At 38.9% G+C, this 20934-nt stretch overlaps 1 pseudogene; it reads left to right on the plus strand.

Moving 5' to 3' along the window:
* Window positions 1-20934, plus strand: part of LOC125823528 (endoribonuclease Dicer homolog 2-like) — a 50929-nt pseudogene that overhangs the window by 515 nt on the left and 29480 nt on the right.

Below are 20934 nucleotides of genomic sequence, written 5' to 3' on the forward strand. Positions count from 1 at the left end.
ACCACAAAATTTTGGTGTCTTAAATGTCTAGTTCTTGTCCCATGAAAAATTTGTGGGTCACATTGTTTAGTTAACTCTTTTATTGGATAGAGTTTTATTGTTTGAAGTGCAATCAATTGTTCTAGAAAAGGTTTATGCTTAAAAATGTAGTATGTTTATCGAAGCCAGAATTAACAAAGATCCTGCTAACGAGGGACTCAATAACATCTCCAAGCACCCTTGGGAAAGTAGTTTCACCCTCCCATGCAAATGAGGAAACACAATTTAATTACTCAAAATCCTCAATAGTACAACATATATGCCTTTGCAGATATGTCGAGGCATGAAAAATGATTTCGTGTAGGCTAGCCTTAACTACAAATTGAGCATAATATTCATTATTTACAAAAGTAGACCTCAAATCAGTAATTAGTCTTGGATTCAATCATTGATATCTCAAATAAAGATATGTTGTAACATCATAATATAGCACTACATCTCCATGAAATTCCAAGTGCTCATCGCATCGTGGAATCTAAGATAGCATGTAAGATCCATGAGTTAGCGCATAAACAAACAACGAATGGTCATGGAACTTGTAATGTAGTAGGGATTTCCAAGAACCAGACATGGACTAGCTTCTCAGCGGTCACGGTGATGTGCCTTTGTATTGGTGCATCAATATAATAAATATCCATCCAAGCCATTTTATAAATGATAAAGTTGTTAGTCCCCCGCCCAAGCTGAGGTAGGCACCTATTAGTACTTCAACCACATCAACAACCCTCTTACTTGTAATATCCCGCTTTACCCTACTATAAATTCTACTAAAGGAATCAGTAACTCTTAGAAAAAATTTCGAACTTGAGAATTATTACTAGGAATGAGCCTCATTTTAAGATCAAATGGTTTATGACGGATAAATCTCAGCATTTTACGAGCACATCAAAGCATGCACTAATACACCATTAGAAATTATTTTATTTTGCTTAATGGTGAGAAGACTCTCATGATGATTTTCATAGGTTTTAAATAGTTGATACTGATAGCATATTTCAGAAAAGTCTCCAAGTTTCTCAAGTGTTTCCAAATGAAACTTCTGGAGGCATTTCTTTGTTATCATCACATCCAAAACCTTAGAAGTTGGGGTAATTAGTTGTAGTTTGTAGTGATCCAAAGTATTATTTCAAGTTTACCAGAACGAAAGGTTCCCCTATAAAGTCTAAACTTCTAGAACGATAGATAGTTATTGGAGAAATATTCATGACCTCAAGAATCTTATGAATTCTATGATATACACTTATAACAATAATTTTGTTCAGGTAAATTATATCTCATTCTCAAATATGGGATACTCCATTAGGACAGATTCACTGCCATACATATACCATAGAAATCATAAGATTCTCACGGTTCAGAATCTTTCGCCAATAACTATCTGCCATTCTAGAACCTTTAGACTTTAAAGGGGAAGTCATCCCATGTAAACTATAAAAGAATACTTTTGAATCACTATAAATTAAATTTTATTATCCCAATTGCCATGGTTTTGGGAGCTATGACGACAAAGAAATGCCTTGAGAAGTTTAATTTGTAATAAATCACTTAAGATACTTGGAGACTCTTTTCTCAAATGTGTTGTTAGTATACAACTGTTTAAGACTTACCAAAGTCATCACAATGGTTTTCTCAGAATTAAGAAAAGTACAATAATTTCTAATGTTGCACTGTGCAAGTTTAAAAGTGCTTGTAAATTAGCATAATTTATTGGTAATGAACCATTTGATCTTAAAGAGTCGCTCACTCCTATTGATTATTCTCAAGTTCACAGCTTTGATGAAGATTTCATGATGCCTTCTGTAAGAATGTATAGTAGTGTAAGGCTAAAGATTAGAAGTAGTAAGAGAGTAACTGAAGTGGTTTAGGCACTAATACGTGCCTGCCTCAGCGCGTGTAGGGAAGTAGAGGCTTTATCATTTATGAAATGTCTTGGGCTGCACATGGATTTTGCTGATGGACCTATGCCAAGGCACTTCCTTGTGAATGCTTCGAAGCTAGTAAATGTTGATTACTTTGAATCCCTAATATATTACAAGTTCCACGACCCTTTCACTGTAGTTGAAGCTCTAACAAAAGTATCTTACATGCTACATAAGGTTCTACGTTGATATCAATGCTAGGAATTTCTTGGAGATTTAGTTCCAGATTATGATCTGACATCACATCTCTATTTCAAATATTCGGGGCTGTATATAGGTCTACTTACCGATTTAAGGTTTGCAGTTGTAAACAATGAACGCTATGCTCAATTTGCAGTTAAGGCTGGCCTTCACAAGCACCTTCTACATTCTTCGCCTGAGCTACAAACACTAATATGTTTTACTGTTGAGATTTTTAGAAATTGTATATTGTGTCCACATTCGGATGGGTGGCTGAAACTACTCTCCAAAATGATCTTGGAGATGTTGTTGTGTCCGTTGTTGGTGCAATCTTTTTTTATTCTAGCTTCAATAAATATACTACATTTCTGAACTTAAAACCTCTTTTGGTATTGTTGATTACACCTTAAACAATAAAACTCCAACCATCAAGCGAGTTAAGTGAACTATGTGACCAAAAAGATTATTTATAAAAGAAAGTTGTGTCTTCATGAGACAGGAACTCAACATTTGTAGACATCACAATTTTGTGGGACTCTAGCAGATGAGTCCAATATTAGTTAAGATTCTTGAAGACTACTGGTAGATCGCAATATATAAAAGGTAATATATCCCTTCGAGAGGGATCTCAAAAGTTCCCCCAATTCATGGAACATTCACAAAGAGATCAAGATGTGCGTGGACTCTTGTTGAAAACTAAATACTTTAAGAAAATCCACAAAATTCTACTTACATGGAGATGAAATAAAATCCATTTTAGGTGCAAATTATTGTAAATAAGAATCAACAGAGGGATAGAATTCTACCAAAACTGTTAATTACAAAAATATTCTTGTTTCTTCATATTTGTTTTGTGATTAGAGTTTATTTTCCATTATAGGATTTGTTGCAAAAACTTTTTGTCTCCTAGAACCCTAACTGAAATTTATAAATTTTCTTAGGGTTTGATTAGTTAATCGGAGCTGATGAATTGGCATGAATTCCTCTACATTGAAGAAATAATTGAGTATTCATTTATCAAATCATTCACTCCATAGTATGATAGATCTTTTGTAGAAATTAATTAATCAACCGAGAAAAAAGATATATCTAGTGCCTTTGGGGTCATCTCATACTTTCTAAGTGGTATTTATATCCGAAAAATTTGGAGATACAAACACAAGATTTCCTGAAGTTTCACATTAAATAATGAGATTGACCTCAATTAGTATAATTGACACTATTCATTGATATATGATGTCATAATTAATATGTCACAATATGATTAAGTCAAGTGTAACAAAATTGAGCATAACATACTCTTTTTCCTTATATGGCACGTTATATGAAAATAACATTTATTTGCGAATAAAATTCATTGACCATGTATATGCATATTCTATTACTATTAATTTGCACATGTATTGTATCCATCAAATCAGGGCGAATTTAGGATTAAGTGAGGGTGTTCATTTGAATTTCCCCAACAAAACAATATACTTTTTATCTAAGGGATTCTTTTCTTTTACTGTATATATATATAACGTAAAAACATCAATTGTGATGGCATGTCTTCTTTACTCTTCTTTTTTTAAATCCATTTTTGAATTGTATTCCTTAATCCTCGTAGTTTGTTTATAGATGCTCCTTGACTATATTATCTATGCTATAAATTATGAGAACTACCACTGTGGCAAGAGATGATCCAACTTCTTGCTAAACATTGTTTGAATTGTTCATGTAGAAGCTGCCTCCCATTCAGTTGCTTATGTACCAATTATATTCTGACCAGCCTAATGGGTATTAGGTAGTCCATAAGTTAGCTTATAATCTGTTGTATGTAGTTTGTGATGTGTTCTCTAAATTGTAATTTTTTTTCCACCTTTTGGTATGCAACATGTATACTTGTGCTTGTTTCCAATCTGTAAAATGATTTTATTATCTTATAATAACTAAGATCATTTGGACATGTGAAGATGAGATGTGTAGTTGTACCAATGAGGAGGTGAGAGAGGTTGGTTATAGGAGGTACGAGGAGAGGTAGTGGTAGGCTGAGGAAGTATTCGAGAGAGCTGATAAGAAATATTTCATCTGGAGATTATTGAAAACATGACCTATTATGAGCCAAAGTATACACTAGGTTTAACATGGTGTATAGAAACCCCAAAAGTCACTATACAAGCCACTTACCATACATAATACAACATAATAGAAATACATCTTAACACCCGAAAAAGCTAGTAGGCTAAACTAGAGCCTTACGTGAGGGTTCTAGAGTTTGATGTGAGGGTTAGATTCGTAGATTTTACTTCTTGTACTAAGTATGAAGGGTTAGGGGTTAAAACGTCAAGGTACGACTCCCCAAGGACCAACAAAGAGGCCTTTAGGAGGACCCTAAAAAAGCCCCTAAAAACTGCCCAAAACAGTCCACCTATGGATGTGACTCATACCTAGTAGATGGAACCACGCCCCGTGGGAAGGGATCATGGGTCATGACCCCAATTAAGGACTTTGAGGCCACCACCTGCGGAGGACCAGCATGGCCCCTGGACCCACCCACAGTCCATGGGTGAGGCAGTCTTGGCCTCTAAGTTGGTTTAAGTTGGGAACGTAGTGCTCATTCCATAATTAGTTAGGGGTTAAGTTGTGTCATTTTATTAGTATTTAGAAAAAATATATAAACCTATTACACCCTTAATTAAGTGATTCCAAATCATTATTTCAACTCACCAAAAGAAACCCAGTTCCCTTCAAGAAATTCTCTCTCTAGAAAGTGAAGAAGAAGAAGAAGAAGAAGAAGGGTCAAGCTAGGTCAAGAATCCATTTTTTAGAGCTTTCTAGGCTTTGTAATCAAGGTATGATGGATTATTAATTAATGGATCCATTTCATCAAAGAAGCACCCATATTTCCCCCAATTGTGAAGATGAATCCCCAATTCTAGATAGGGTTACTTCCTATATTGTGGTATTGTTATATGTTGAACTAATTGAGTGGATAATGGTTGTTTATGATTGATTTTTATGTAATTACATGTTTTAGTATGATTATACATGTATTCTTGATTAACCTATGATTCTACGGTGAAATTTACATAGTTTGGTTTTATACCATGTAAGAGGAAATTGAAGTCTTAGGTGTGACCTTCTATGATTGATGAATTTATTTAAGAATTGCTAGAGGTTAGAACCCCTAAATATGATATAACATGTTTAATATGCTTAATCCTAGGTTGATTGATGAAATTGAAGTAATGTGGGTGTGTACCCTAAAGAGGGAAAATTGAGGATTTAGAGATGATCTTCTAGGGATGATGAAATATGTATTAATTTTTTAAGAATGAAAGTATATAGAAATGAATTGAATTAGATTAAATAATATAGAATGGATCATGACTAGTAATGAATGAGATGAGCCTTTATGATAAATTATGTCTAGAACTGCATAGAACAAACCCTTTTCGGTGTGGGCTAGACACCAGATTCCATGTTAATCACACATGGTCTATGTCGGTTAAGGATGATTCCCAAAACAAGAATATGAATTATGAATTATGGTTACTTGAGAAGCTTTGCTTATCATGGGTGAGATTATGGGATCTTACTCATACATTGCACATGTATGCTTTGAGGGTACTCATGGTATGTTATATTATGTATGATGATCTATGTAATGAATAGTCTTATGACTTATTCTTTTGATGTATGTTTGGTGGATTGTTGCTCTAGTTTTCTTTCATGATATGATTGACTAAAGGTGATAGATTCCCTTGTCTATGAGAAGTAAGCTAAAGGTGAGACCATGAGAGGGTAAGTATGATTATGATAGCCAAAGGGGATACTTAGCATGGATGGTATTATGAGGTCTTATCCATGCATTGCACAAGTATACTTGGAGGTTACTTATGAAGATTTTCTCTTACGCTATTAAGAACTAAGTATTGACTATGCTATGAATATGATGTATCTCCTATGTTCAAGGTTCATGGCTTATAATGACTAATGCTTACACTATGTCTATGTTGGAGATTATGCTTATGATTGTGTGGTTATATCTTATGCTTATGACTAATGTTATTGGTTCTTATGTTTATGATATATGTCTTATGTTGACTAATGCCTCTTATATGCTTATGTTGATGATTTATTCTAGCCATCATATTTAGTACATTATTGTACTAACACATACTCTTGCATACATTCTTATAAAATGTAGGGTGCGAAGATCTTGAGTTCCATTCTCGTGGCTAGGTTCTAGTAGAGCAAAGGAGTTGAAGACTTGGCGAGTCCTCATAGCATCAAGGATTTGCTCACCTTTCCTTTCTGTCTTTTCTTAATGCTTTAGACGTTTTTAGGGGCTGCGTCCAAAGAGTTTTTCAAGTTGTATTAGGTGGTTTGAGAAGTGTTATAGACTTTCGCTTGCTTTTATAAAAAAGACTTTGATTGTTATGGAAGATGTTTTAAATTTTTGCATCATTTCTATTGATTTATGATATGATATGCTAAGAGGCTTGTAGGAGACCTTTCGGGGTTGAGTATGCCTTGTTACATCTAGGGGGTACCCTTGGGTCGTGACAAACTTGATAAACAGAGCACAAGGGTTTAGAATGATTCTAGGATTTTCTCAAAACCACGTCTATTAGAGTCTTGTTCTTAAGTGTGAAGTGTGTCACATGTATGAGTAGGAAATTATTAGATGAGTAGGAAACTTTACTTCTTCATTCTTTAAGTCGTGCCATAGAGTTTAGCTCTATTAGGTCTTCCTTTTAATCTGTGCCCTGTAGTTTTCTGGATATGGCTAATACAAGGGCAAATGCTAGAAGGAATGAAGATGACATGGTGGATAAAGAGGTTCCTCCACAAGTGTCACGACCCAAGCCTAGGGCCTAGATGTGACACGGCGAATGAGGAACCCAAAGGAACCCCAAACAAGCCTCTCAAACTTGTCATCACACTTCATCGGTCGCGGAAGTACATTCAACATTTATTTAACGGGAAATAGGGACTAAGGGCAAACCATTTCAAAATGACATCATAGAACAAGAGTCAAGATCATTTACAAAATACTTGTCCAACGCACACCTCTACATAAATAGATAGGACGGGGCCATGACATACTACCGGCTCTCCTCATAGTCAAACTACAATTGCAAGCTAAAGTCTCAAAACATAGGAGTAGGAAACATAACATAGCCCTCGAATCATTGAGGACTCACCAACAACTCGGATAAGCACCGTACTAGCCACGTGAATGGAGAGAAGGATCAAGAGTAGCTCCGGTCCCTGCATGGTGACATCATGTAGGCAAAATATGCGTTAGTACTTGGAATGTACTAAGTATGCGGGGTGCAACACAACAATAGACAAGGACACAATCGAAATACAAGAAATAGTTTCATAGGCATTATGACTAACAATATGAGGATGCATGATAAAAGTGAAGTCAAAACATGTTTAAGTAAATCCATATTAATAGTAGATATCATATGTGTATGCATGATCCAACCAATCTATAACCCCAACTTAGGATGGGGATTCCGTTCACACTCGGACACCCTGGTGGCAAGGTATAAACCCCTCACATGGTTGATGTTGGTCACACCCCAAGCATCCTAGGTGGTGAGATATAAACCTCTCACATGGTTGGCCGGTTCTTTTCCCCCGGACCGGGCATGGTCATGCAACACTTTATATAGGAAATTCCCATTAGGCTCTAATGCAATCTAACGTATGGAATGAACATATACACAAGCTTAGTTTGTCATCAACACATCTCTGGATTTCCATACATCTCATAACTCAAGCTTTAAAGCATCGATTCATCAATTCTCCATAGTTGGACATTTTGTCAAACACCTTGAAGGCATGTAATAAAATCAAAGAGCATGGAAAATAGGGTAGTAATTATGCAGCCAAACCAGTGAACAACCTACAACAACACCTTTTTAACACCCACAATATCACATGAAAATCTCCACATCCATTCCAAATTTAGGTTCAAGTTCTAGAGTCACAACATGCTCAAAACAATCACTTTTCATGTCTAAAATTCAATGTGCAGGAAATTATTACAAAGAACAAGACTAATTTATGAATCTTAACTTAAACCATGAATTAGTGAGTAGAGTAGAGTCTAGGCACTATGGGTGGAAGGACCCATGAGTTCAACACCACATACCTTGAGTTTTTATGAAGGTCTTGAGAGTGTCTTCAATGGAAGCTTGGAACTTGGAGCAAGAGTCTCTTCAATCTTGAGGAAGGTTTTGGATTAGGGTTCTTGAGAGAAATTGTGTCTACAGATTTTACGAAAATGGGCATAACTTCTTCGTTCGAACTCCGAATGAGGTGAAACGAAGTGCGTTAGGTAGCTAACTAAAAGGGCTTTCCATGGATATGTTATTGGCCACCCAATAATTTGTGTGCTAGGAGATATGACCCTCCAAAGTAGACCCTTGAAAAAAGCTTCATTTGGAAATTTCGGATTTTGATACGGTTGCTCTAAAATTTGGGTTAGACTCATTTCCCACTCAATTTGACCCCCTAAACAAGAATATGAAGTCGGATTTTCGAAAAATGAAACGGATTTTTTTTTAATATATATATAGCTAAACAAGTTTCCGGTAACTTCCGAAGCACATTTTAAAGAACTTTTTGGGTCATTTCAATATCTCCCCCTTGGAAACATTCGTCCCCGAATGTGGAAGAGACGTACAAGGCAAGACTTAGTAAGAACATATCAGCCCCAACATGAATGCAAAATTTTTATTTAAACATCACTTCAAGATTTCAAAACTATAGTGTAAAGAATCCATAACTCATCAATTTAAACATATATGCACATTAATGATTCAGGGGCTGAAATGTAAACTCAATGGAGTACAAAGGACTTGATTTAATACCTTAGGCTTGAGTGGAGTTGAATAGATAAGGATAACGTCTTTGCATGTCCGCTTCGGCCTCCCAAGTAGCACTCTCCACTTGTTGATTTCTCCAAAGCACCTTAACGGACGCCACTTCTTTGTTCCTCAACCTTTTAACTTGTCTATCTAGGATCTGAACCGGGACTTCTTCATACGTCAAATTATCTTCTACAACACCCACAACCTCAAGAGGTACAATAGCGTTAGGATCACCAACACATTTCCTCAACATCGATACATGGAATACCGGATGAACTAATTCCATCTCCTTGGGCAACCCCAACTTATAGGCTACATTACCTACCCTTCTTATTATCTCATAAGGACTGACATACCTAGGACTTAATTTTCCCATCTTACCAAAACGAACCACACCTTTCATTGGAGAAATGAAACGACCCCAAAAAAATGCCCGAAAATGTGCTTCGGAAACACCTATAATTGTAATTTCCATATATCTCAAAATCCGTGCATCATTTCGGAAATTCGACTTCATATTCTTATTCAGGGGGTAAAATTGAGTGGGAAATGGGTCTAACCCGAATTTTAGAGCAACCGTATCAAAATTCGAAAATCGCAAAAAATGCGATTTTCAGGGTCAACTTTAAAGGGGCATATCTCTTAGCATACAAGGAACTGGAAGGGCCACTACCTATTAAATTAAATCCCTTCGAGTTATCTTTCCAATGCAATTGGTTTCACCTTATTCCGAGTTAGGATGAAGGAGTTATGACCATTTTCGTAAAACCTGTCCGGGCAAAATTTCAATTTCCAGTAAGCTTAGTTACTGTAGCGGGCTGGACGTTTTTCTTTTATAAAAAAGAGGATTGTCCCATACTTAGTTATATTTCTTTCTAGCTTCAAAACACTCAAAAACACTCTCTAATCCCTCTCCAAAATTCCACCAAGTTCTTCAACCAAATTCAAACATCTCAAGTTTTAATTCCGGATTCAAGACTCAATCTCAAGCATCAATTCTCCATTCCAATCCTCATCAAGGTTTCTCCAAAGTTGAGGTATGTGGGTTGATTGTGGAAACCTTCCTTTCCACAAGTCCAACCATTTATCCTCTATTTTACTTCAAGTTTATGGGTCCTTATGATCATTTATGAACTCTTGAATTATGGAATTATTACTACACATTCTATTATGGTCTATTTTTGCATATTATCATGAAATGGAATTATTATGTGATGTTTATGGTTTTCATGCTTCCATGATCAAATTATGAAGGTTGATATATATATGTATGTTGTTGGTGGGCTGATTTATATGTATTTCGAAATTGGTTGGACTTAATACTCTTGAAAGACATAATTTTATCTACATGAACAATAGCCCACCATGTGTTTGATAAAATGTCATTGATAGAATTCATAGGAAATGGAAGGTCCAATGTACATCCTATGAGTCGGATGATTATATAATTATTGAAATGATGATGAAAGGGATACATGTATATGATTTTCTCTATATAAGTGTTGTGAGTCGACCAAGCCTAGCTCGGGGGGTTGTAGGCCCGGGTAACCGTATCAAGGGGTTGGTACCTTGGTTGCCTAGTACGGGGGGTAGTAGGCCCGTATAACCACATCGAGGGGTTTGTACCTTGGTCCCTAGCTCGGGGGGTGGTAGGCCCGGGTAACCACATTGAGGGGTTTGTACCTCTTTCGCCTCTCCAAGGGGGTGGTAGGCCTTGGAAAATACTATATTGATGGTCACTCACCACACATGTACTACGTCCCACTAAATATGATTTTTATGTAAGCATCATTATACATATCATTTCTCTAATGTGCTATCTATCGGGTATGATTATGCATTTTTCCTATGATGTCCGTCTATTGTAGCGTTGCATTGCATCCCATATACTTAGTACATTCAAACGTACTAATGCATACTCTATGCCTACATGATGTCACCATGTAGGGACCGGAGCACCGCTTGACCATCCTCCTCCGTGTGGCTAATACGATTTCCTATCAAGGTTATTGGTGAGTCCTCCATTCCGGGGACGTTGCTCATGATCTTTTGCTATGTATAAGACTTTTCTTTTTAGTTATGTTTTGACTATGAGGGTGAGCCCGGTAGTTTGTCTTGGCCCCCGCTAAGTACTCATGTGTAGAGGTGGTGTTGGACAAGTTGTGTATTATGCTTGAGCTTGACTCATCTATGGTACTTATGTATCATTTCTTCTTCTTTTTTTCTTGCTCCCTTAGTCCCGATTTCCCCCTTTGATTATACTTATCGCTTATGGTCATTTTAATTGCTTCTGCAACCAAGGATGTGTAATGATATGCTATGAGGCTTGTTTGGGGTTCCTTCGGGTTCCCCATTCGCCGGTCACGTCTAGGCCCTAGGCTTGGGTCGTGACAAGAAACTGTCAAATAAACCCAATCACCCACTTTGAATTTAAGATCCCGTCTCCTCACATCGGCATAAGACTTTTGACGACTTTGGGCTGTTTTCAACCTCTCCCTAATCATCCTTACCTTCTCAAGAGCATCCATGACCAGATCCGGACCCAACAAGGCCACCTCTCCAACTTCAAACCACCCAACCGGTGACCTACACCGTCTACCATAAAGTGCCTCAAAAGGAGCCATACCGATACTAGAATGATAACTATTGTTGTATGCAAATTCAATCAAAGAAAGATGATCATCCCAACTACCTTTCAACTCCAATACACAAGCTCTAAGCATATCCTCCAAGGTTTGAATTGTTCTTTCGGCTTGGCCATCCGTTTGAGGGTGGAAGGTCGTGCTAAGCTTTACCTTTGTACCAAGACCCCTTTGGAATGACTTCAAAAATTGAGAAGTGAATTGGGCACCACGATCCGAGATGATAGACAAAGGAATCCCATGCAACCTTACCAATTCATGAATGTACAACTTGGCATACTCTTCAGCCCCGTAAGTAGTTTTAACCTGTAGGAAATGAGCCGACTTTGTCATCCGATCAACCACCACCCAAACCGAATCAAAGTCTCTTCTAGCCTTGGGTAAGCCCACTACAAAATCCATGTTGATTTCTTCCCACTTCCAAGTAGGTATCTCAATGTCTTGAGTTAGGCCACCCGGCCTTTGATGTTCGGCCTTGACTTGTTGACAACTATGGCAACCCGAAACAAATTTTGCAATGTCCTTCTTCATACCGCCCCACCAATACACATCCCTCAAGTCTCTATACATCTTTGTTGACCCCGGATGAATAGAATAAAAAGAATTATGAGCCTCATCAAGGATTCTTTCCCTCACACCATCCACACAAGGAACACATAATCTACCTTGGTACCTAAGGGCACCATCTCCCCCTTGGGAGAAAACCTCCACCTTACCACTACTCACCGAAGCCTTTAATTCTACCAAAGAAGGATCAAGATCTTGCTTGACTATCACCTCATCAACTAAGGAAGACCTTGAACCATCAACAACAACTACTCCTCCACTATCCACCCTTTCTAACCTAACTCCCAATTTGGCCAACCAATGGACCTCCTTAGCCAACTCTTTACTACCTTCCTCCACATGAGCCAAGCTACCCATCGACACTCTACTCAATGCATCCGCCACCACATTAGCTTTCCCCGGATGATAGTGAACACTCATATCATAATCCTTAAGGAATTCTAACCACCTCCTTTGTCTCAAGTTAAGATCTTTTTGCGTGAACACATATTGGAGATTCTTATGGTCGGTGAAGATATCAACATGCACCCCATACAAATAATGACGCCAAATCTTTAAAGCAAAAACCACGGCGGCCAATTCAAGATCATGGGTTGGGTAATTTTTTTCATGAACCTTAAGTTGCCTAGAAGCATAGGCTATAACCTTACCACTTTGCATCAACACACAACCCAAACCAATACGGGAAGCATCGCAATAAACAACAAAACCTTCTAACCCATCCGAAAGTGACAAAATAGGAGCGGACACAAGCCTTTCTTTCAAAATTTGGAAGCTTTCCTCACACTCATCCGACCACACAAATTTAGCCTTCTTTTGAGTAAACTTAGTCATAGGAGAAGCAAGAGAAGAAAACCATTCCACAAATCTCCTATAATAACCCGCTAAACCCAAGAAACTCCTTATATTCGACGGGGTCAAAGGTCTAGGCCAATTCCTAATAACATCGGTCTTCTTAGGATCCACCTTAATACCATCCCCCGACACCACTTGGCCTAGGAAAGCAACTTCCTTCAACCAAAACTCACACTTTTCATATTTAGCGTACAACTTCTCTTCCCTCAATCTTTGGAGTACAACCCTCAAGTGACCCTTGTGCTCTTCCTCACCCCGAGAATAGATCAAGATGTCATCTATAAACACCACCACAAAAGAATCAAGGTAGGGTTTGAAAACCCTATTTATCAAATCCATAAAGAGAGCCGGAGCATTAGTCAACCCGAAAGACATCACCACAAACTCATAGTGCCCATACCTAGTACGAAAGGTCGTCTTGAAAATATCACACTCCCTCACCTTCACTTGATGATACCCTGACCGAAGATCAATCTTAGAGAAGTGACTAGCCCAATGCAATTGGTCAGATAAATCGTCAATCCTTGGAAGAGGATACTTATTCTTGACGGTGACCCTATTAAGTTGTCGATAATCAATACACATTCTAAGAGACCCATCTTTCTTCTTCACAAACAAAACCGGAGCACCCAAGGGAGAATGACAAGGTCTAATAAAACCCTTCTCTAACAAATCTTTTAATTGCTCTTTCAACTCTTTCAACTCCACCGGGGCCATACGGTAAGGGGGGATAGAAATAGGTTGAGTATCGGGAAGGAGGTCTATACCAAGATCTATCTCCCTTTCGGGAGGGACACCGGGAAGGTCTTCTGGGAAGACATCTAGAAACTCATTAACAACCGAAATAGACTCAATAGGAGGGACTTGAGACTCCACATCATTGACTCTCACAATATGGTACAAGCACCCTATGGAAATCAACCTATGGGCTTTAATGCAAGAAATGAATTTCCCCTTCACCACAACATCCCGGCTCTCCCACTCAAGGACGGGTTCATTAGGAAATCGGAACTTGACTTTACGAGTCCTACAATCAATAAAAGCATAATATGCATGCAACCAATCCATCCCAAGAATAACATCAAAATCCACCATGTTCAACTCAACAAGATCGCAAGGCAACAACTTATTCAATATGCAAACCGGACAATTTCTATACACTTTTCTAGCAACAATAGAGACACCAATGGGAGTTGATACTTCATATGACTCATGCAACAATTCCGACTCGACATGAAATTTTCTAGCAACTAAGGGGGTAACAAAGGAAAGGGTGGCACCCGGATCAATCAAAGTATAAACATCAAGATCAAAGATTTGCAACATACCGGTCACCACATCCGGGGTCTCATTAACACCTTGTCTACCATGCAAAGCATAAAATCGATTGTCCCTTGGGGCACCACTTTGAGAAGCACCTCTACCCAAAGGAGTAGTGTTAGCACTTCGGACCTTGTTGCGGATCTTGGGACACTCAAACCTTTTATGACCCACTTCCCCACATTCAAAGCACGCACCCGAACCCTTCATGCAAGGACCACCATGCTTCCTCCCACACTTAGGGCATACATCCATAGAACCCATTTCACCTCCCCCTTGAGGTCTAGGAACATTGATAGCAAATCCCCGGTTGACATGAGGGTTTCCTCGGCCTTGATGAAATCTAGCACCCTTAGGGAACCTATTCTCCAATCGGGCCCTTTTGGCCTCGTGCCCCCTTTTCTTCCTCAATTTCTCCTCCTCCATTTGCTCGGCATAAGTCATCAACCGAGACAAATCCATATCTCCAATGAGCATAGCGGACCGACACTCCTCACTAACCAAGTCGGATACACCCATCACCAATTTGTTCATCCTTGACCTAGAGTCGGCCACCAAGTGAGGTGCATACTTGGAGAGTTGGACAAATTTGAGGGCATACTCCCTCACACTCATAGCTCCTTGCTTCAAGTTCATGAACTCCACCAACTTTGCCTCCCTAAGCTCAAAAGGGAAGAACCTATTAAGGAAAGTAAATTTAAACTCCTCCCACAACACCACATAGCCATTACCTTTCTCACCCTTCCATTGATCAAACCAAATTTGAGCAACCCCCTTGAGTTGGTAGGCCGCCAATTCCGCCTTCTCACAAACACCAACATCCATAATGGTCAAGATTTTGCATACCTCATCGATGAACTCTTGCGGGTCCTCATCCACCTTTGAACCATGGAAGACCGGAGGGTTCATCCTCATGAAATCTCTCACCCTTTCCCCCGGGGTGGTAGTTCGAGGAGCTTGGGCTCCTTGTTGCACTTGGTTAGCTACCACTTGTGCAAGCATGGTGAGTGCATCACGGAGCTCACCATTGGTGGGTGGCAATTCCGGTGATCGGGCCCGTCTTCCCCTCATGTTTGGCATGATGATCTAGCAATCCAAAGAACAAGCGTTAGGGAGGAATCACCTTATTGCACTCTAAGCACGACATAGAACATGAAGAAGGGAAACCTTTCCTAAAACATTTTGTAGCCTCCCAATCATAGTCGTGGCGCGCTTCACAACCATGATTAGGACTCTACTCAACGCGGTGTGTTGGACTCCGAGGATTTAACAACCTAGTGCTCTGATACCAAGCTTGTCACGACCCAAGCCTAGGGCCTAGACGTGACATGGCGAATGAGGAACCCGAAGGAACCCCAAACAAGCCTCTCAAACTTGTCATCTCACCTCATCGGTCGCGGAAGTACATTCAACATTTATTTAACGGGAAATAGGGAGTAAGGGAAAACCATTTCAAAATGACATCATAGAACAAGAGTCAAGCTCATTTACAAAATACTTGTCCAACGCACACCTCTACATACATAGATAGGACGGGACCATGACATACTACCGGCTCCCCTCATAGTCAAAATACAATTGCAAGCTAAAGTCTCAAAACATAGGAGTAGGAAACATAACATAGCCCTCAAATCATGGAGGACTCACCAACAACTCGGATAAGCACCGTACTAGCTACGTGAATGGAGAGAAGGATCAAGAGTAGCTCTGGTCCCTGCATGGTGACATCATGTAGGCAAAATATGCGTTAGTACTTGGAATGTACTAAGTATGCGGGGTGCAACACAACAATAGACAAGGACACAATCGAAATACAAGAAATAGTTTCATAGGCATTATGACTAACAATATGAGGATGCATGATAAAAGTGAAGTCAAAACATGTTTAAGTAAATCCATATTAATAGTAGATATCATATGTGTATGCATGATCCAACCAATCTATAAGCCCAACTTAGGATGGGGGATGCTGTTCACACTCGGACACCCTGGTGGCAAGGTATAAACCCCTCACATGGTTGATGTTGGTCACACCCCAAGCATCCTAGGTGGTGAGATATAAACCTCTCACATGGTTGATGTTGGTCACATCCCAAGCATCCTAGGTGGTGAGATATAAACCTCTCACATGATTGTCCGGTTCTTTTCCCCCGGACCGGGCATGGTCATGCAACACTTTATATAGGAAATTCTCATTAGGCTCTAATGCAATCTAACGTATGGAATGAACATATACACAAGCTTAGTTTGTCATCAACACATCTCTGGATTTCCATACATCTCATAACTCAAGCTTTAAAGCATCGATTCATCAATTCTCCATAGTTGGACATTTTGTCAAACACCTTGAAGGCATGTAATGGAATCAAAGAGCATGGAAAATAGGGTAGTAATTATGCAGCCAAACCAGTGAACAACCTACAACAACAACTTTTTAACACCCACAATATCACATGAAAATCTCCACATCCATTCCAAATTTAGGTTCAAGTTCTAGAGTCACAACATGCTCAAAACAATCACTTTTCATGTTTAAAATTCAATGTGCAGGAAATTATTACAAAGAACAAGACTAATTTATGAATCTTAACTTAAACCATGAATTAGTGAGTAGAGTAGAGTCTAGGCACTATGGGTGGAAGGACCCATGAGTTCAACACCACATACCTTGAGTTTTTATGAAGGTCTTGAGAGTGTCTTCAATGGAAGCTTGGAACTTGGAGCAAGAGTCTCTTCAATCTTGAGGAAGGTTTTGGATTAGGGTTCTTGAGAGAACTTGAGAGAAAATGTGTCTAAGTATGGGAGAGGTGTTTTGAGAAATGTTTTAGAGATGAGAATTGAACTAATGGTATATAGGAAATAACATATGCCATTTGGAAAAATGGTTCAACACTAAGAAAAAAAATGAGGCGGGTGAACAGTAAAAACGTTCACTGGAAATTGTCTTTCCTGCCGGATAGATTTTACGAAAATGGGCATAACTTATTCGTCTGAACTCAGAATGAGGTGAAACGAAGTGCGTTAGGTAGCTAACTCAAAGGGCTTTCCATGGATATGTTATTGGCCACCCAATAATTTGTGTGCTAGGAGATATGACCCTCCAAAGTAGACCCTCGAAAAAGCCTTCACTTGGAAATTTCGGATTTTGAAAGGGTTGCTCTAAAATTTGGGTTAGACCCATTTCCCACTCAATTTGACCCCCTAAACAAGAATATGAAGTTGGATTTTCAAAAAACGAAACGTATTTTTCCGAAGCACATTTTTAAGAACTTTTTGGGTCATTTCAACAAGCTCCAAAAGCTCTGATTGGCCCTCTTGTAGAGGATATCACTCATGCAGAGTTTAGGTCGGCGTTCTAAATGTTTTTCCAAGCCATGATGGCACAAGTTAATAGGGAGAAAAAAAGGTCTAGAATGGATGATGATAAGCTAATCGGAATTAGTAATGAGTCCCTATGGCTGACCTGTGCTATCTATAGGAAGAGATATGAGGGTAGATGTTTAGCCGGCAAGGAGGGTTATTTAAGATGTGGTGAAACTGGTCACAAAATGAGGAATTTCCCTAAGGCAGAGGCTAAAGGAAGAAAATATGCTTCTATGTTTAACCAAGATAAGGTGTCTAACCCTAGGCCTCAAAGAGATGGTAGTGGGGTTCTATAACCAGGGTGTAGTACGTATGATAGAAGGCATTAGAGTAAATTCTTAGCGAGTTACAATGTTTGCTTTGGTTGTGGCAAGCTTTTCCACAAGATAAGGCATTGTCCTATAGTTTCTAGAAATGAAGAAGATAATCGTCGTAGATCTCAACCCTACCCTTCATCCGGTCTAATTGGTTAGGGTGTGAGTACCCCTAAGCAAAACCGATTTTATGCACTTCAAGCTAGATGTGAAGAATAGTGTGCTCCAAATGTGGATTCCAGTATGTTAGTTGCTCCTTAATCGATTGTTTATGCTTTATTAGAATTTAGATGGCATTTTGTCATATTTTGGTTGCATATACCACCTAGTTAAGGTGAGGGAGAAAAGAATAAGCGTTGACCAACTTCAAAGAGGTAGTTATCTTCTAAGATTGATTTTAAGTATGGATCCGACCTTAGTAGAATTAAAAGAGAGGGTAAAAAAGTTGTTTCTAATGGCTCTGGTATGTGTTTTCTACCTTATTAGAGTCCGGTGTTGCTTGTCATTTGCAACTTGATATGCTAGACTTTGATGTTGTCTTTAGTATGAATGGGCTTCATTGTTGTTTTATGATATGGATGGTAGAACCCTACTTTTCCATTTCGGAGTCTTTGGGTATGTTGATAGATGTGATAAATAGGTATAGTTCACCTTGGTTTAGTCTTTTTGTGGGATGAATGTGAAAGTTTAGTGATAACTTAATCCGATCTTAGTTGTATTGACAAAAATGTTGCTTAGAAACTCCATTTAGGTTTGCTCCTCGGGGGGGGGGGGGAGATGATGTGCTTGGATAGCGAGGTCATTGAGTGTTCTTGATGCTTTTGATGTGGTCGTCCTGAAATTCTCACCTTGAGAGATGTATTGAGTCAGGGAAGTTTAGTCTCTGTTTTGTAGGCTCATATGAGATCCTGAGTAGAGTTGGTAAGGTTTCTTGTGAACTAAAGTTGCTTAATGATTGGCACCGGTGTATCCGGTTTTCCATGTCTGTAGAATATAGAAGGGTGTTAGAAATCCGACATTCATAAATTCCTTAAGATGGGTTGGAAGTTAATGAGAACCTCTCTAATCTAGAAGTACCGATAGGGATCTTAGACCGGTAGGTTAAGAAGTAGAAGGGAAAGGAAGTTGCTTCCATGAATGTGTTAAGGAGCGGTCCTTTAGTGAGGGTTTTAGGTAAGGATGTTACTTGGGGAGGCCAAGCGCCAATGAGAAGTCCCGATATCCTCATATTTTACCCTTATAGTCCTCCTTTAGCATTAAGATGATGAGTTCCTCATGATTTGCTTTATATGTGAAGTCATGTGTGATTTGTATATTTCCATGATTTCGTTATGTGGTGCATGATCATGAAAACTTGTGTTTTGAATGAAAGTGGAGTTGCATGATTTATTTTCCTCATGTGTAGTGCATTGAGTATGCATTACCTATTCAACTTCATGAGATGAATATATGAGCATGCTTTAGTCTGGAGTTGAGAGATTCCTCCTTGAATGAATGCTTTTCGAGGGTAAATTGCTTATGAGCTCTGTGAGTGTATGTTGAGCATGTTATGGCAAGGGGACGGTAGTTCTTCCTTGAACGTGACTAGTTGTGAGAATTTCACGCATAATGAATGGGTTGTTAGATGTAGTCCCTATTCCCTTGTGTGCATTGAGTATGTTTAGTTTTGACACCATTCCGAAAAATAAAATAAAAATTATTTTTTGAATATTTTCACCACCTCTTTTGTTGAAAGTGGTTGTTCTTGTACAAATTCAAGCCTCGGTTCCAATCAATACCGATGACTTGAATAGTGCTCTCAATCGAATGGACATGAATGTGCGGCTACGACGAGGACAAATGAAGTTGCATAGACAAAATGTCAACTATTTGCATCTCGTTGTGATTACGCATTTATCAAATTGATTCTCTTGTAATGAGCGTTGCACACTAGCGGAAATGTGTAGTTTTGCTTTACTGAAGCGTCGATGCCTTGTATGATGAGCTTACTTTAAACCTTGAATGAAAAAATCTAGAATTTTCCATGTTAGTCTAATAGATTTAGTAAGGTGTGCTCTTGAAATGATCTTAAGCAACTTTTGAAGAGTGTGAGCCAAATTTGACATATACCTCTTTTGTGGCCTACCCGTGAGCATGTGAAACTCTCTTGAACACCCTTTGAGCCTTACCTTTATTTGAAAGAACCTTGATGAACCCTAGACCATACTTGACAAACTAGATATAATCCGAAGCACATTTTTAAGAACTTTTTGGGTCATTTCAACAAGCTCCAAAAGCTCGGATTGGCCCTCTTGTTGAGAATATCACTCATGTAGAGTTTAGGTCGGCGTTCTAAATGTTTTCCCAAGCCATGATGGCACAAGTTAATAGGGAGAAAAAAAGGTCTAGAATGGATGATGATAAGCCAATCGGAATTAGTAATGAGTCCCTATGGCCGACCTGTGCTATGTGTAGGAAGAGATATGAGGGTAGATGTTTAGCCGGCAAGGAGGGTTATTTAAGATGTGGTGAAACTGGTCACAAAATGAGGAATTTCCCTAAGGCAGAGGCTAAGGGAAGAAAATATGCTTCTATGTTTAACCAAGATAAGGTGTCTAACCCTAGGCCTCAAAGAGATGGTAGTGGGGTTCTATAACCAGGGTGTAGTACGTATGATAGAAGGCATGAGAGTAAATTCTTAGCGAGTTACAATGTTTGCTTTGGTTGTGGCAAGCTTTTCCACAAGATAAGGCATTGTCCTATAGTTTCTAGAAATGAAGAAGATAATCGTCGTAGATCTCAACCCTACCCTTCATCCGGTCTAACTGGTTAGGGTGTGAGTACCCCTAAGCAAAACCGATTTTATGCACCTCAAGCTAGA

Source organism: Solanum verrucosum, unplaced genomic scaffold (genome assembly GCF_900185275.1).
Source record: "Solanum verrucosum unplaced genomic scaffold, falcon-dt-bn FXZP01000012.1, whole genome shotgun sequence".
NCBI lineage: Eukaryota > Viridiplantae > Streptophyta > Magnoliopsida > Solanales > Solanaceae > Solanum > Solanum verrucosum.